We start from the raw sequence: 15,797 nt of genomic DNA on the forward strand, positions 1-15,797 counted from the left end.
TACGAATACAGTCAACTGTAAAAGGTTCTGTGGCTACATCTCACGTGACTTCATCGCCATTTTGCCTGACATTAGCAAAAGATTTCTAACTACGATCTTGGACAATTTAAATGAAAAATCAAGACCACTTCAATGATAGAAAAATGGTGCGTTTTGGGTCTAGCGCCAGTTCACCATTGATTGTGGGGAAGAGGTGGTTTTATGTCTTATTTTTTTCTGACCGGATTGTAGCTTATTTTGTTAGTGTCATCCAACTTGTCATCCAACTTGATCCTTCTGAGATTTTTAACGTGCACATACTTATGTTAGGAAAAACAAAGACAGAAAACAAAACATCATATCTCATCATGATTTGGAAAAAAAAAATTAAATAAGCGACGCCCTCCACTCCGCCCTCCGTCTTCTCTTAAATTTGAAATAAGCACCCCATGCCCAGGCGCTAATTCGATCGAGCATTTCCGATATTTTAATTAAATAAAATCCCCGGCCCCACCAATCACATTACTGATGAGAACTATTTATCATTATCCTCCCCTTAACGACATATCAGTAAGACAATAGGTCTGTTCTCTACTCGTGGCCAGGCGCCAAGGCCTATAGGCTCGATTTCTGCCGCTCTCTTGAGTAGCGGGCTCCTTTCCCGGACACGCTGGTTGACGGCTTTACAGACAATCGAACTTTTATGAGAAAGTAGAAGACAGCGTGAGCGTTTCTCAGCCTTATGCTCCACTCACAGCAGCAAAGAAGATGAAAGGGTGAGCAGTTAGTGTTATACAATACCAACGAAAACAATTTCCTTTTGATTCACGATCGTCTAAAAATTTGCATTCTTTTCATTCTTCCACTCTTATTTTTGCCTGCTTCAAAAGCAGGCTCGTTCCCAGTGTCTCTATTCGTCCCACCCTGGGCAAGAAGTAGAGAGGCACTGGGAACGAGGTTGTGCTTGTAGCTTAGTACAAAGTTTCTTATCGAATAATACCTTGTGCATATTGCTAATAATCCACTGAAATGTAGACCCTCGAGTTCTTAAGAAGAACAAAAAAGATTTTATTTTTAGGATGACGTTTGACCTTCACATATCGTGATGAGCGCTTAAAACATCCGCAGTTACTGTGACCTGGTTTAGAGGCTTGTCAACACAAGAGTCACATTTCATACACGTCTTGGCGAGTATCTTTACACCGCATCACAAGGAGCGCTGCATCATCGTGTGACGCCAGCATTTTGTTATGGCCGAGAAGAAAGAACATTCATCTGCTTGTGATTCCCACAGCTTTTCAGCTAAGCTTGTTTGTCCAGTGTCGTTAGTATCTTTATTGATCTGCACCGCTGCCTTGGCGCGCGTTGAGATTATAAACCATCGAGTTCACGATGTTGAAGATCTTGTGGTGGACGCACGGCAGAATCAGAACCTGATCAAGGCTTCTAGCGATGCAACAAGCTTCAAACGTTCTGAGAGAGTCGAGTCTGTTGGACAATTTGATCAAAAGATTACTAAAGAGAGGAAAAATGCGACAGAAGGTGATGTGATTCGACTACACAGCTAATGCCGAACGTTTACTCAGAAATTATAAATCATCGCTTCCTTTCCGTGTCTTCTGTATGTATAAGGCTATTGACATTTATGAAATAAGTCTTCAAAGGGGCTAGGTCACGCAACTTTAGGCAATTCCAGCACTGATCAAATGGTCATAGAATTAACCAAAATATCAAAATAACGGCTCAAAACTATAGAAGAACTCAAGCAAAACACAGGAAAGCCAAGAAGGGACGTGGATGGACAAAACTGGAGAGGATTAAAATGGATTACATTTGGGTAAATTTGAAAAACGTCGGCCCACATTTTTTCAATATTTATATCAGTTTACATCAAAACGTCATTTACACAGCTGGAAAATCATTCTCAGTTGTTATGTGACCGTGATTTTGCAAATGAAAGACTCTTCCTCTTGCTCTCTTGTTCATGATTAAGAGGGTCGTGCAGGGGGTCTCTGGCACTGTTCACAAACGGAAAAAATTGAGGATCACGGACCACGGATATAAAAATTTCGTTTTCCCGAATCACGAAAATGAGCAATTTAATGGCCTGTTCTTACACCAGAAGCAGTGTTTGAAGAAAGTAAAATCGCGAATGGCCAAGACAAGGTTCTATATTGCAAATCGCATACCTAAGTCACTCTCGATAGACGACTCTAACCATTCGGAAGACTTGCGTCTGAAAATCACGTAGAATGGAGTGGTAAAATCACGAATATCGGTTAATAATTCAGGTTCTTCACGGGTCACGCAAAATCTTCAGGTCACGAGACACGAAGAAAAATTTCCTAAATTCACGTTTCACGGAAAATAAAATAGAAAATAAAAAAATCAGCTAATCATGCATCACGAGAATACCCCTGTTCGACCCTCAATTAACAAAATTAAACAAAATTACCTAAAATAGCGTGACCTAGCCCCTTTAATTAAGATTGAAAAAAAAAAAAAACTCTGGTTCTGAAAAATTGCTGCTACAAACTCATGATTCTAATGTTTGGATATGTATCGATATTGCATGGAGGAGGTATGTTTTTATTCCTATATTGGAATCAAAACGATTAAAATAACGAAACTTTTATAATCCCGTATCTGAAAAACAAAAAGCAAAATATATAAAATTTCTCTCCACTATGATTTCTCGTGACTTTTTTATTTTTTTAAATTTTTTATTTATTTATTTATTTATTTATTTATTTATTTATTTATTATTTTTTCTTATTTTTTTATTTTTTTAATTTTTTTTGGGGTGCCTTGAGAATTTAGTTCTCCCGGAAAGAATGGAAAAACACCAAAACTTGATTAAACACACCCATTGTTTGTTTCCTTAAGATCAACGGGCACTTTAATTTAGAGATGGTAAAGAAGCCGATGACAAATCGTGTTGCAGGATTAATCGATCATGTTTTAATAATCAGAACTGAAACTGGGTCTTTGATAAAAACTGTCAGAACTGTAGAAACTGATCCTTATGCTTTTATTATAAACAACATGTTATGATAATTTTGATCGAAGGAATCCGATTAGCCTGGATTTCAAGTCTGTATTTCTTGTAATCTATTTTCATCCTCGTCATTATAAGATACCAGTTTTACGTTTCCTAGAAAGTCAAAGTATCAATGTCTTGCCAAATCGACTACGGCGCCCCATTAACAAAGTAATGAAAGAAAGAGTGTAAATGTCGACTTGTCTAAGTGCCAAACAAACAGTTTTGACAGAAAGCCAAAGCCAGAAAACGAAGCCCCGCACAAGATCAGTTGACAATATTCAATTTGATGAGAAAGTCAAGAAGTTTAATGTTTTCATTCTATTTTATCGACAGTTCATACCGGAAGAACCCGTCGATTTTCATCTGAAACTGGCAGAACACCAGACGAACTTACTATGGAGTCAGTGAGAAATGAAATAAACAAGACATTAAACTCTCTCACGTCACGATCGTTTTGTTCACCCAAAGAACAAATCTGCGTGCAAGGACCGCCGGGAATGCAGGGTCCTAAGGGATCACGTGGTAGAAAAGGATCGCGTGGAGCCATGGGAAGGAAAGGGTCACGTGGTGACAGAGGAGAACCAGGCCCACATGGAAAGCGGGGAGTTATGGGGCCACCAGGTCAAAAGGGGGAACAGGGAATCCAAGGAGTTCCGGGTCCCTGAGGAATTCCCGGTACAAAAGGAGAACCCGGAGAATCCATTTCATCTCCCGCCGTAGTTATCTTCCCGGTAAATCAAACGGTCAGGGAAAACCAAAGTGCAGTGTTCCAGTGTTCTGTCAGTGGAAATCCCAAGCCGACTGTCATGTGGTTAGGAAAGAGCAGGGCTCCCTTGACAAGTCGCGAGGGCAGATTAGAAGTGCGAGACGTAAACCTTGATGACGTAGGAGACTACACTTGTGTTGGACGAAATTTGCTGGGCACTGCAAACCAAACAACTAGTTTGATTGTAGAAGGTAAGTTCCAAGGTTTGATTCACTTCTTGTTCAATTTATGGATAGAAGACTCAATGACCTAATGGCTATAGCTGGTTTTCACACGACGTCACCAAAATTCGAACTACAAAACTATTGATCTTCCCAAGATTTTACTTAAATGATGTATAAGAGCAGCTGAAAACTAATATTCCTACAAATTTTCGCTCGGAATGGGTTCTTGGTTTTGTGATACACACCGCTTGAATTTCTAAGCTTTTGCGTGACGCGGCATTTACATGACGGCCTAGAGAGCTGGCATGATGGTTAAAAAAGTGACTTATTTCAGGGAACTTGGCTATCTGAACAGTTCATGTCTTATTTTAATGTTTTAGAGTTCCTCGAGGGATAAATTCACGCTTTTGTAGCAAAACTCAGTGACAGATGTTTCTGTTGGTTTCCGGCCGCCATGTTGGTGCCCATACGGATGGGCACCAGCATGGCGTCTCCATACAAATCTCTATAAATTTGGGTAAAAAATTTATCCGTATATCTCGCATAAGAAAAATTGCTGTGACCAGAATTTTGGCGAGAGTCTTTGCATATTTACCTTCTTTCATCTTCCAGATTCTGGAGTTTATCTATTAACCGGTTTTGATTTTTATTTTGATCTATTTTGAATTGCGTGACACTGAAAACCAGCAATAGCGTTTTTATTAAGATTGCCACGGAAATTGTTTGACCCTGGTCGGTGTTGCTTTGTCATGTCTGTGGCCGCTATCCTGTCTTTTTCTCACTCACGATTGTAAATAGATGCAAAATTTCTTGCAAATAAATCTTGAAAAAACGAAAACAAAAAAAACTTCTTGGGGAATCTGAGACATTTTTCTAGGCTTTAGAGCTCAGCCACTTGTCAGGGTAAACCGCTTGCACAAACGCCGCACAGAACGCCACTATCGTTGACCAGGATACTTAAGTCAGATTCGAAGCGTTTTTTTTTTTTTGCGCCATTTAAGGTGGCTCAAAATAGTTTCTAGCACTTTTGAAGTTTTTTCAACTGTACATGAGGCTCAGAGCCACCTTAAATGTTCGAAAATTTAGACTCGTAGAAATGAAGGGTTGTTGGACTCCTGGAGACTTTATAAATGAACCCAGGATTGCAACTTCGATGTATCCTTCAGTGCTAAAAAATAAATAAAGTAAAGAGTTCGTCTCAATGTGAAGTAAATCACTTACAAAATTCTGCCATGAAAGTGAGAGAAGCTTAAAATGAAACCACACACAGAGTTGTCAATAGTTTATCTTCTCACTGGAGTGGCGAATATTTTCCTTCAGATGGAGTGGATTTCTGTACAGATGCGTCTTTAGTCTTTTGATACAGCGGTCTTGGTTAACTCGAAACTGGACTTTTTTGTAACATTTTTGTTTCCATGTCTGTCAATGATGAATCATTTGATGTTTGTTAACGGTTGTTTTTCCTCTTAACTTTTGAGCGCCTCCTCGTATTCGACTCGCCCCAGGGCCTACTAACGCAAAGACAGGACAAAATGTCACACTTCCGAGATGTCACGTGATCGGTTTTCCAGCACCAGTTGTTACTTGGCGGAAGCCACAAGGTTCTCTTGCTAAAGACAGAACTTTCCAGGACGGGGGCTTACTCACAGTGGTCCTCGCAGAAAAACACGATGTTGGATCTTATACTTGCTACGCGAAGAATCACTTAGGAGAGACATCAGCAGTTACTTCTTTAGTTGTATTTTCACTTCCAAAATTCATCATAAGGCCACCCCACTCGGTCAGCAAAATTTCTGGCGGTGACTTGTCTTTAAACTGCTCTGCAGTTGGTGATCCCACTCCAACTATTTCTTGGGAAAGATCCGAGGGGGACTGGGTAGAGGAACGAATGAAAGTCAGCAGAGGAACTTTGAAGATTTCCGTTCTCAGTGAAGATGATTCTGGAATTTATATCTGCGAAGCAAAGGTGCCTTACTACACCATTCAGAAAAGGACTGAACTCACAGTAAAAGGTTAGTAGTTGGTCGAAGTTGGTATTTCATGATTTGTCGCCCAAACTAGAGACCAGTTAAGATACAGAGAGACGGAAAAGGGAGTAGAAAGCAGTTCTACTTCTGCGACAACGTGATCAACAGATTTAATGTTTGTTTCCATTGACAAGATTAAACAATGAAGAAAATCCACATGTACAACATGGTAATAATATAAACTGACAGAATAGGCCATTTTTAATTTGAATTGTGTGCTTAGTAACCTGGGCTATGAATACAAGCGAGGCTGGAGGTGACCTTGCTTTGATCCAGACCTCTCTGCTTTTCTCATTTAAATACCAACTAGTTAGCATGAGAACATCTTGACTTTCATAACAAAAGCAGTGAGGTCTTCATCAAAACAAGGTCACCTGCAGTCTCGCTGCCGTTTAGCTCTATCGTGTAACAGTCTTAATCGTTGAATTGATGTTTCACCACTCGCCTTTTACGAGACTTTTTACGAGATTTTTTTAATAGACCATTCTACAGCTGTCTGGCAGACAACAGTAAAATGGTCTATTAAAAAGCAGCCGTTCTTGGTTCTTAACTGCGCTACTTGCACAAAGGATCTTTTAGAATTTATTGCTCATCAAGGAGTTAGATACTGAACTTTATTTTTAGCTGGGAAAAGTAGCAATGGAAAACGGAGTCAAATTAGGTGGCTCGATGTTCGGAAAAAGGCTTTCAGATTCGCAATTCAGGGGCAGAAAATTGCTTCTTCAGAAAGCCAAATACAAATCATATAATATTGTATCTCTGAAAGCTTTAACAACTCTCTACTTACTGTGGGCCTTGCAGAAAATACGATATAGGATGCCGTATATGTCTGCAACGCGACATATTCGATGCATCCTTCATCCAATAAAATATCTGACGATACAGGCTATGGTTATGGTTACGCTTCACCGATTACGGGTATATTACGAACTCACAACGTGACTAGCTCCCGGTTTGCTTGATAGCTCAGTTGGTAGAGCACTGCACCGGTATCGAAGAGGTTATGAGGTTTAAATCTCGTTCGAGCCTGAATTTATTTCAGGCTTTAATTTCGCAGCTGCTTAATTAAGTTGTGTATTTAACCGCGAAGATCATTGATGACTTCATACCAGCTGTGGTTTATTCACCAGGCCATTGATTTGAATACGCCTTGTGAATACAGAGGCAAAATATTTGATCAATGCGTTACTTAATTCGATTATTGGTCTTTTCCTACCTCTAGTTTCGAAGACTCGCAACAATCGTGGGTCATGTGGGCTGATCCAGGCATCTAAACTAAACATGTTTTTGATGCATACGGATATCTGAAAAGGATCGATTTTGGTGAGAAAAAAGTTAAATTACATCAACACAGAGTAATGAACTGCTTTTAAAATATGAAGCCATGAAAAACAATAGCTGATAAGTTTGTTACGAATTTTTTTATCTTTTATTTCCATTGCTTCTTATCACAATTGAAGTTGCGTTTTGGCTCGCTGTTTTCGGAAGTTAGTTTGTTACTTTCGGAATATGCCAACAGCCGTTGTCGATATTTTCGAGGTATTGTTATTTTATGGTGTTTACTTTCTCTTTGATATTTTATTCAGTGACACTCACTGCGTTAATTAATAAGAACATTCCAAGTAGTACCCGTACTTTGAGCAGCATGTTCCGGTATAACAGGATGATTTTCTAGCTCTAATCCATGCTGTCCCTAAAGGTACCTCGGTACTAATACATGTCTAGAACTGATAATTTGTTAACCTCATCACACACACTAGTCGTCACATTATTTGAACAAAAACCTTCTTTAGTCTAACAGTCTAAATCGTTGAATTGATGCTTCACCACAAACTTGAAATGATATCATGAATACGTTTATTACACATCAACAGAAAATTACACTCGGTCCTAAAGTATAGTCAAGGAAATCAAATATTTAACTTGCTACATGTGCCCTGCTACACCATGCTAACACAGCCTTCCTTGACTCCACGAGAAAGAGAGAACACTGGTTTCTTCATAGAGGGGAGGGAGTAATAAGTTCTTTACGCAGGGCTAGTGGCCCAGCTTCTGAATTATACCAGAGTGAACTATTACTTTTTTATACAAGTGACTACTTCAGTTATATATACCGTCGAAAGCTAAAAGAACATTTTCGTTTTTTAATCTGCTGTGTGGCCAACCTTCGCTGAATCCTTCATTCAGTAAAACCCCGCCTAATCATACAGGCTATGGTATATTCACCGGCTATTCATTTAAATGTGCTTAATGTATAATGAAACAATTTATTTTTCTCAACGTTCTACTTTCGGTTTATTAGCCTTTTCAAATCGCTTCTTTCGATTCCGGGCTCATGTTGACTGTTCCATTTTAATAGAATCAAAATGTTTCTAATGCGTAGAGATCTCAGTTGGATAAAGTTTGGTGGAAAGAAAATACATTACATCAACACAGTGTAACCGGCGTTTAGGTTTTGAAATAAGGGTCACATGAAACAGATATCAGATCAGTCTGCTTCGAAATGTGGGATCTGTTTTTTTCCGTTGCCTCTGTGCTTGGGGCCGCTACTTTCGGAAGTTTAATTCTCTCGGACTTTCAAGGTTATCGCTCAAATAATCATCGGCGAGGACTAGTGCAGATACTGAGTTAAACATTATAAGTTCTAATACATGCAGGACAATTCAGAGCCAGACTAACGGATCACTTCATGTCTAACTAACACGTAGCTCAGAGTATAAACCTTGCTTGGTGAATTCTTATTAACTGAAAGGAGCGTTCTTGGAACAAATACTTAAAAAGAAAGAAATACCTTGAGGTAAAGTTCTGAAAGTAATGACTCCGAAAAATAGCAATGACACTAGTTTCTCGGTTCTTAGCATATTCTAAAGGAAGCGGTCTTCAGAAAGGTCTTGAACCGTTTCAACGTTAAAATGGCTAGGTTAATGTTTGACAAAAGACTGCAATGTCAATGATATCATAAATGTAAATAATGAAGTTCAACAGAAGGTTGCACTGGTCCTTCAATGCTGTCAAGAAAAGCAAGAAATTAAAGATCACTAAGTTACCTATACCCGGCTACACTCTGTCAACAAGCTAGGAACCTGTTTATTGGTGGGGAGGAGGGGGTAATAGGCTTCTCTCGCAGGGCTGGTAGACCAGCTTCTGGATTAGATCAGAAACTACTACTATTATTGTTTCTATGAGAAACAACCATAAGAAACACTTCCATATTAATAAAAATAGTCAGTAAAGCACTCTGTGGACAGACGTTCTTTTTCAGCTGTAACTCGTGGAAGGCTTGAGCAAAAGAAAAAAGCTGGGAATGGAACAAGCGCGAACCAATCTCGCGCGCTCGCCATGCGCGCTCAGTTTTTACGAAGAAGAAAATAAGGAATGGCTGTGATGAACAGAATACAATTAAAACTAACCTTAATAATTGACAGCCCATGAACAGTTGGTCTTGATTTTAAAGGGCATTGATTCCAAGCCTGCTACATGTTTAAGATACATGAATGATTTAAGAGCAAATTCCCACAAAAATCAAATTTCTTCGGCAAGGCTAGAAAATTCGAATTCACTCATCTTTTGCATATAGCTAGCCCCTAACAAGAGTGCAAACAGGCTGTAGTTTTTGTCCTTTAAATAGCTTTGTCTATCCGAGAAAAACGACATTTTCGATTTAACATTCAGACTCAATTTCATGTGCAATTTAGCGAGTCCCAACTGGGCTGAAAATCGGCTGAAAATCGACCATTTTCATTCGATTCGCATTTCGCAACCATTGAGCGCAGAAAAGCTGTGATACAAACAGCTTATTGCAGAACTATTCCTTGTCTAAAAAAAGACAATTTCAAGAATATCGGATTAATCTAAATATTTGACGGTAACTGGAAACCAGAGTGTTCTCCAAAATTGAGTTAGTCAGTCGGTGAAAAGAATTGTCATTTTGACCATGTGCCATGTCTCGGAATTCCACAAGATTTTAGATTCTAACTATACTAGGATAGGTCTCTCAATATATGAAAAGTTTAGTTTAGGCAAATGGTTAGGCACTCGTCAAAAAATTATTCAAAATCGTTCACAAAAGACACAAAATCACGCCAGCAGCTACCGAGTGCGTGACCAAGAGTATCATCAGCATATTGGCATTTAATACTTCAGCTCGAAACGTCAGCATTACCAAGCAGTAAAAATGACATACACATAAAAATAACATGTTCACCTACTTCGGTTTGTAGTATCCTGAATCTTGCAAACTGATTCTTTCCCTGCATTTCTTGTCAGTACTCTTATCCGACTTTGAAGAAAAACAATTACTGTCTCCAGTCGCATGTATGTATTATTGGATGTATCAGTCTATCTGTGTTATTTGTGTCGTTTGATTAAGCCAGTAGTAACTGCTAAAGCGTTATTGCATGTGTGACTTTCGGGTTTCCATTTTGAAGACGTTTGAAAGACCTCCATTTTGACTGAAGATGTTTATCCGAGACCCGTGCGTTACAACATATTTTACATGGGGGTGAGGGTCGGATTTCAGAGCTTTAAACAGAGTTACTTTTCTTTGTTTGAATTTCAAGCCACAAAGACCTTGTTAGTGTGTAGCATTTTATCGCTTTTCCTAAGAAAGGAGGCCCTGAATTAGAACTAGCATCGAGATATTGGAAAAATTCTAACGCTTTTTCTTTCGAAAATAATCTCCACTCTACCCCTACCCTGTGTGCAGAGACTTTTGCTGGACAATACGCAAATAAAAGACGCGAGGAACGATCGAAGATGGCGGCTTATTTGTTATAGCTAATTACTGGGGATTTCATGCCTGAAAGCAGGTTGAATGATTGTACCGAACAACAAAACGGAAAACGTAGTAACATTTACATAGGAACTTGGCAATAATGAGCGATTTGGGGGATACAAATTCACCAGACGAATGCGTACAGGTTATGCAAAGCTAATGGAACACCGTTAAAATGACAGGATGGGAATGTTGTTTGACTGTCAAGACATGATAACCCAGCTAAGGTAAACATATTTATATTGTTTTATGCTTAAGTCGTGCTGCTATTCCTGTGATATTTCGAATTGAAGTGATTTGATGATAAAAACAATGGTAGCACTTTTGGTCGCGCATTCGACTGCTGGCGTTATTTTAATTTTCTTTTGTGTGCGATTTGAATAATTTTTTGACGACTGCCTAATCATTTGCCCAAATTAAACTTTACATATATTGAAAGACCTATCATAGTATAGTTAGAGTCTAAAATCTTGTGGAATTCCGAGACATGGCACATGGTCAAAATGACAATTCTTTTCACCAACTTACGAACTCATCGTTGGAGAACACTTTGGTTTTGTTTACCGCCAAATAGTTGGATTAACCCAATACTCTTAAAACTGGGCTTTTTTGTACAAGGAATAGTTCTGCATTAAGTTGGTTGTATTACAACGTTTTTGCGCTCAATAGTTGCGAAAGGCGAATTGAATGAAAATGGTCGATTTTCAGCCCAGTTAGCACTCGTTAGATTGATGCCTGGACGTGAAATCGATAATGTCCTTTTTCTCGGAAATACCAAGATATTTGAAGAAAAAAAAACTACGTCGCGTTTTTACTTTTACTGAGGCCTTCTTATATGCAACAGTAGGGAAAATTCGATTTTTTAAGCCTTACCGAACTATTTTTGATTTTTGTGTACAGTTGCTCGTAATTACAAGTTATAGCTAAAACTTAGGATCCGGTTCCTTGCTTAAACATTTTCCTCCTATAAATGCATACGCTTTATACGGTTTGTGGAATTTGGGAGTATATTCTACCCTTAACTGATGAGATATTTAAAACTTTATATGTTTATCAAAGTGTGGAGACTTAACAATCTTGAACTTTTAATTCTAGCTGTAGAATGTACAAGCTACTCAAGTCTGACCAGCGGTGACCGGAAAACCACGTACATCACTCAGTCCGAACAGTGTGATCACAACCTCAATGGCTGGTATCGTTTCTAAGGAGCTGCGAGGTCTAAAATGACAAGACAGGTGTGGCGCTGCTGGAAGCGGCTGGTTAAATGGCGGACATCCTACAGTGGAGGATGGCAAAGTCACCACGCAGGCTAGGTCTGCTTTCACTGGAATTCAAACTGTTGTTGGAAATCCACCAACATTGAAGTGAGAAACTGCGGCTCTTTCTATGTTTGCCACTTCAGTGGTTCAAATGGCTGTAGCCAACGCTACTGTGGCACTGGTTAATTGCTTTCCTGATAAACCTTGGCAACTTCCGGGTTCTTGATGAATAGTCTTTGTGTAAAATATTTTTTTCATTGATATTAACAAAGGTATTAATAGTAGCACACAGCACGAATAAAGAGGGGCGATTTCTTGTCTTGACCTCGGTTTTAGTTGATTGTTGCTATGGATGCATTAGTTAATATAAATAAAAACATATTTGCCCTTAATTCTCGTTACTGACAACGAAGATTAAGCTGTGAATGTTGAATTTGTGGCAAATATTTCGGAACGTAATGTCATTGTGCATTTTTTTTTTCTGTAATTTTTACTTCATACAGTGTTGTGAACTTGCCAAATTATTACATATTCATACATATTGAAAAAAAATATATTAGTGAAAATGGCCAAGGTTAAATTCGGCATACGAACCAAGTGGTCCATCAGGGCGCTTTCTTAAACATGAAGCGACCAGGAGCCTACTCTCCCCGCCCCCCGGCCCCCCAACTGGTAGTCCATCGGGGGTTGCCCCTAGCGTTAATTTAGTAGGTACCCATTTATATATCTGGGTGGAGAGAGGTACTGTTTGAGTAAAGTGTCTTGTCCAAGAACACAACACAATGTCCCTGGCCAGGGCTCGAGCCTTGACAGCTCAAAAAGAAAAGCAGGAATATCCGTAAGTAAATTTAGTAAGAAGGCAAGACTAGCGTTTTTTTTTTTTTGCGAGCTACACACATGCCGGCTTTCACAATTTCAGGACCGAGACTTCAAAATGTTTTAAATCCGAGCGTGAGACGTTCAGACTCCTAGCAGTAGACGTTACTTATGAAACCAAAATAAAAATGAGGACATCGAGACGTCGAGAGAGGTTTCTGAAAAATTTGACCTTGCCTGACGCATATAACTGCTAAAAAACGAGATTGTGAGACCCGTAAAATTCGACGATAACTTTACGAGACGCATGATTTTTGAAGAACCATTCGCCACCCCTCCTTTTCCTTGGCGTTATGGCTTACAAGCGGGCAAGAAAACAAACGCCCCTTAGTTTTTTTTTGAACTGCCAGAATTGTATGATTATCAAACCTTGAAGTAAAATGTTCGGCGCGTAAGAGGGTTTTAGAAAAGGCCAACCGACTTAGAAAATTTCCCTCGGAAGGTGTACGCTCGTTAAGAAAACCTAGAAGTAATAAAATCGATTTTGTCTTCTCATCTGACTATAAAAACAATTACCGTCACATTTTTATTAATCGTTCTCAGATTCAGGTGTGATCAGAATTAAATATGGCTCCTTAAGGACATAGGGAGAAAGATGAGACGTAGCCGAGTGTTTTTCTCTACTTCTTGAGTGCTCTACGCTTCCTAAGTGCCTTACAACAGAACAGAGCTCAGTCTAGGCTTCTTTATATATTTTGTGATAAAAAATCCATTAATTTCCCAACACATTCAGCTAATATTTGCAACCAAACTTCATTTTCCAAAAGAGGAAAAGTGAGGTCAGCGTGCATCTGTTCTTTGATAAAGCACGTTAAAATAAGCCAATCACAACCCTTGTTAAAATTGTTCAATCAATTTGACTAGTTAACTAGACAGCTGTCAATCATAAAAAAGACTTCAGCTAAACTTTCGGTTTCCAGTGGCTTTTTAGAGAAGTACGATCGCCTTTTTGATAGTTACCCAGGCAGTGAGGCCTGGGTGTAAAATTCGGCTCTTTTTTTTCTCGCTCAGTCACAAATCGCCGTCTAGACTTTAAAGCACATGCGCCACCTGTGCATGCGTACAGCACATGGAATTTACAGAAGTTGTTGTCGTGAAAAGTTAGCACGGATTCCATGATTTCTAGGGGGATGAAATCACATTCAAACGAACACACTGTTCGCGTTAGACCAACAATAAAGGATGTTAAGGTTTTTCGGAACGGGTCGGTCTGTAAGCCTTACGAGAGATCAATTTACGAGCGAACATTTTGAGTAAATTTATCAAGAATCATGTTATACCAAAGGAGCTATCAACCGGGGCTATCAACTCTTCAACTTGATAAAAAGCATCTTCAGAAGCGTCATCGTATTTTTAGACGTGATCGTGAACCAAGTGGAATCCCAGCACGAACTCAAGAACGTCTGAGCAACAAGAGCAGAAAGTTTAGAGAATTTGTTAGAGTACACCTTAGCAAAACGCTTTGAGAAACTTCGCAGTAATGTATAATAAAGTTAAAATCTCGAACTAAACGATATTCTCCCATTATCTTCTTGTAAAAGATAGGTATGTGTCTTTACAATAATGAAACCCATGTAGCGAATAATTGTACATTTAAGCTGAAAGAAACTAATGTATGTTCACCCCAGAAAAACAATTCTTGGCTTCCACTGTCACGCAACCTTGACGCAATAAAAAAAAAAAATTATTCGAAAACCATTTAGTGGAAAGTCAAGAAATTGTGATGTTATGGGAGATTTAATGAAGATGACATCTCTCTAATTTTTACGTCTGTGCGTTTTTCCGAACCTCAGATATTCGCCGAAATATTTTGGAGCCGCCATGTTGGTGTACCTCAGCGGTACACCAACATTACGGCCGAATAATAGTGTAAACATCTGGAACTTACTTTGGCTATCTAGGCGACTGATTATCTGTACTGCACAAAAAAGCAATTACATAAGCACTTTTCCCTAATACTTTAACTTCTGAATGGGCTAAAAATCACGAGATAAGTATATGTTTTTCGACAAACGCGTTCGTAGCTCTATGTCACGCGCCGCCATAACTCTAAAATTCAAAATGTCTTGCTTGCTTGAGAAACGCAAAAAAAACAGCAACAACAAAAACAACAACAACAACAACAACAAAGACAAAGGCTAAGGAAAATAGACTGAAATGTTTACAAGCTGATATAAAGACCTTGACTTATTTCACGCTCTAAAGGCCTGCAAACGAGTAATAAGCTATTAATCGATTCTAAGAAATGCAATCAAAGGCAGAATAGCTTGAGCACATCGATTCGATTGAATTTCGTACGACTTCAAATGCAGAACATTTAGCTCAATTGCAATACAGCTAGTGCTTCTTAGTATAACGACTGCCTGGGTACACGCAGCAAAGCGTCTAGTTTGATTTAAAAATAATCATCTAAGAGTTTCTAGTCCAGAGGATTCCGGTTGCATTGTGGTTCATGAAAGCATGCGCTTTTCCAATGAAAATTATAGTCGACTCCCGATAACTCGAAGCCTCTGTAACTCGAATCACGCGCTAACTTGAACCAAAAGCGATTTACCCTAGATTTCCGTCATACATTTACTGTAATTTTACCCTCGGTAACTCGAACCTTCGATAACTCGAACCTCCCGCTAACTCGGAGCAATTTTTGCTTCCCTTCAGGTCTTTCTATATAATTTTACCCTCGAAAACTCGAGCCACGTCTGTCAATGAGTAACAAGTCAAAACAAACAGTGTACTGTAGTCCGTAACATAAGATTTATTTTGAAGCAGCCGTGTGAAAAAACCTGTGCAGTTCACAGTTCCCGGACTTATCCCTGCTGCTTTCCTTGGTTATATTTTTCACATTTACTTTTTGTTCCGATTTATAAAGTAATTTAGAGATGTATTGCTTTATTTTCACTCTACTTCTC

General features: G+C 39.0%; 1 pseudogene across 1 annotated transcript in view; it reads left to right on the forward strand.

Moving 5' to 3' along the window:
• The first annotated feature begins 421 nt into the window (after positions 1–421).
• Positions 422–15,797, forward strand: part of LOC145495489 (uncharacterized) — a 36,274-nt pseudogene continuing 20,898 nt past the window's right edge. The window contains exons 1-3 of the transcript XR_014050430.1: positions 422–1,521; positions 3,356–3,979; positions 5,431–5,964. The product of XR_014050430.1 is annotated as an uncharacterized LOC145495489 (transcript). The remainder of the gene's footprint in view (positions 1,522–3,355; positions 3,980–5,430; positions 5,965–15,797) is intronic.

This window comes from Orbicella franksi, chromosome 8, assembly GCF_964199315.1.
Source record: "Orbicella franksi chromosome 8, jaOrbFran1.1, whole genome shotgun sequence".
Taxonomy (NCBI): Eukaryota; Metazoa; Cnidaria; class Anthozoa; order Scleractinia; family Merulinidae; genus Orbicella; species Orbicella franksi.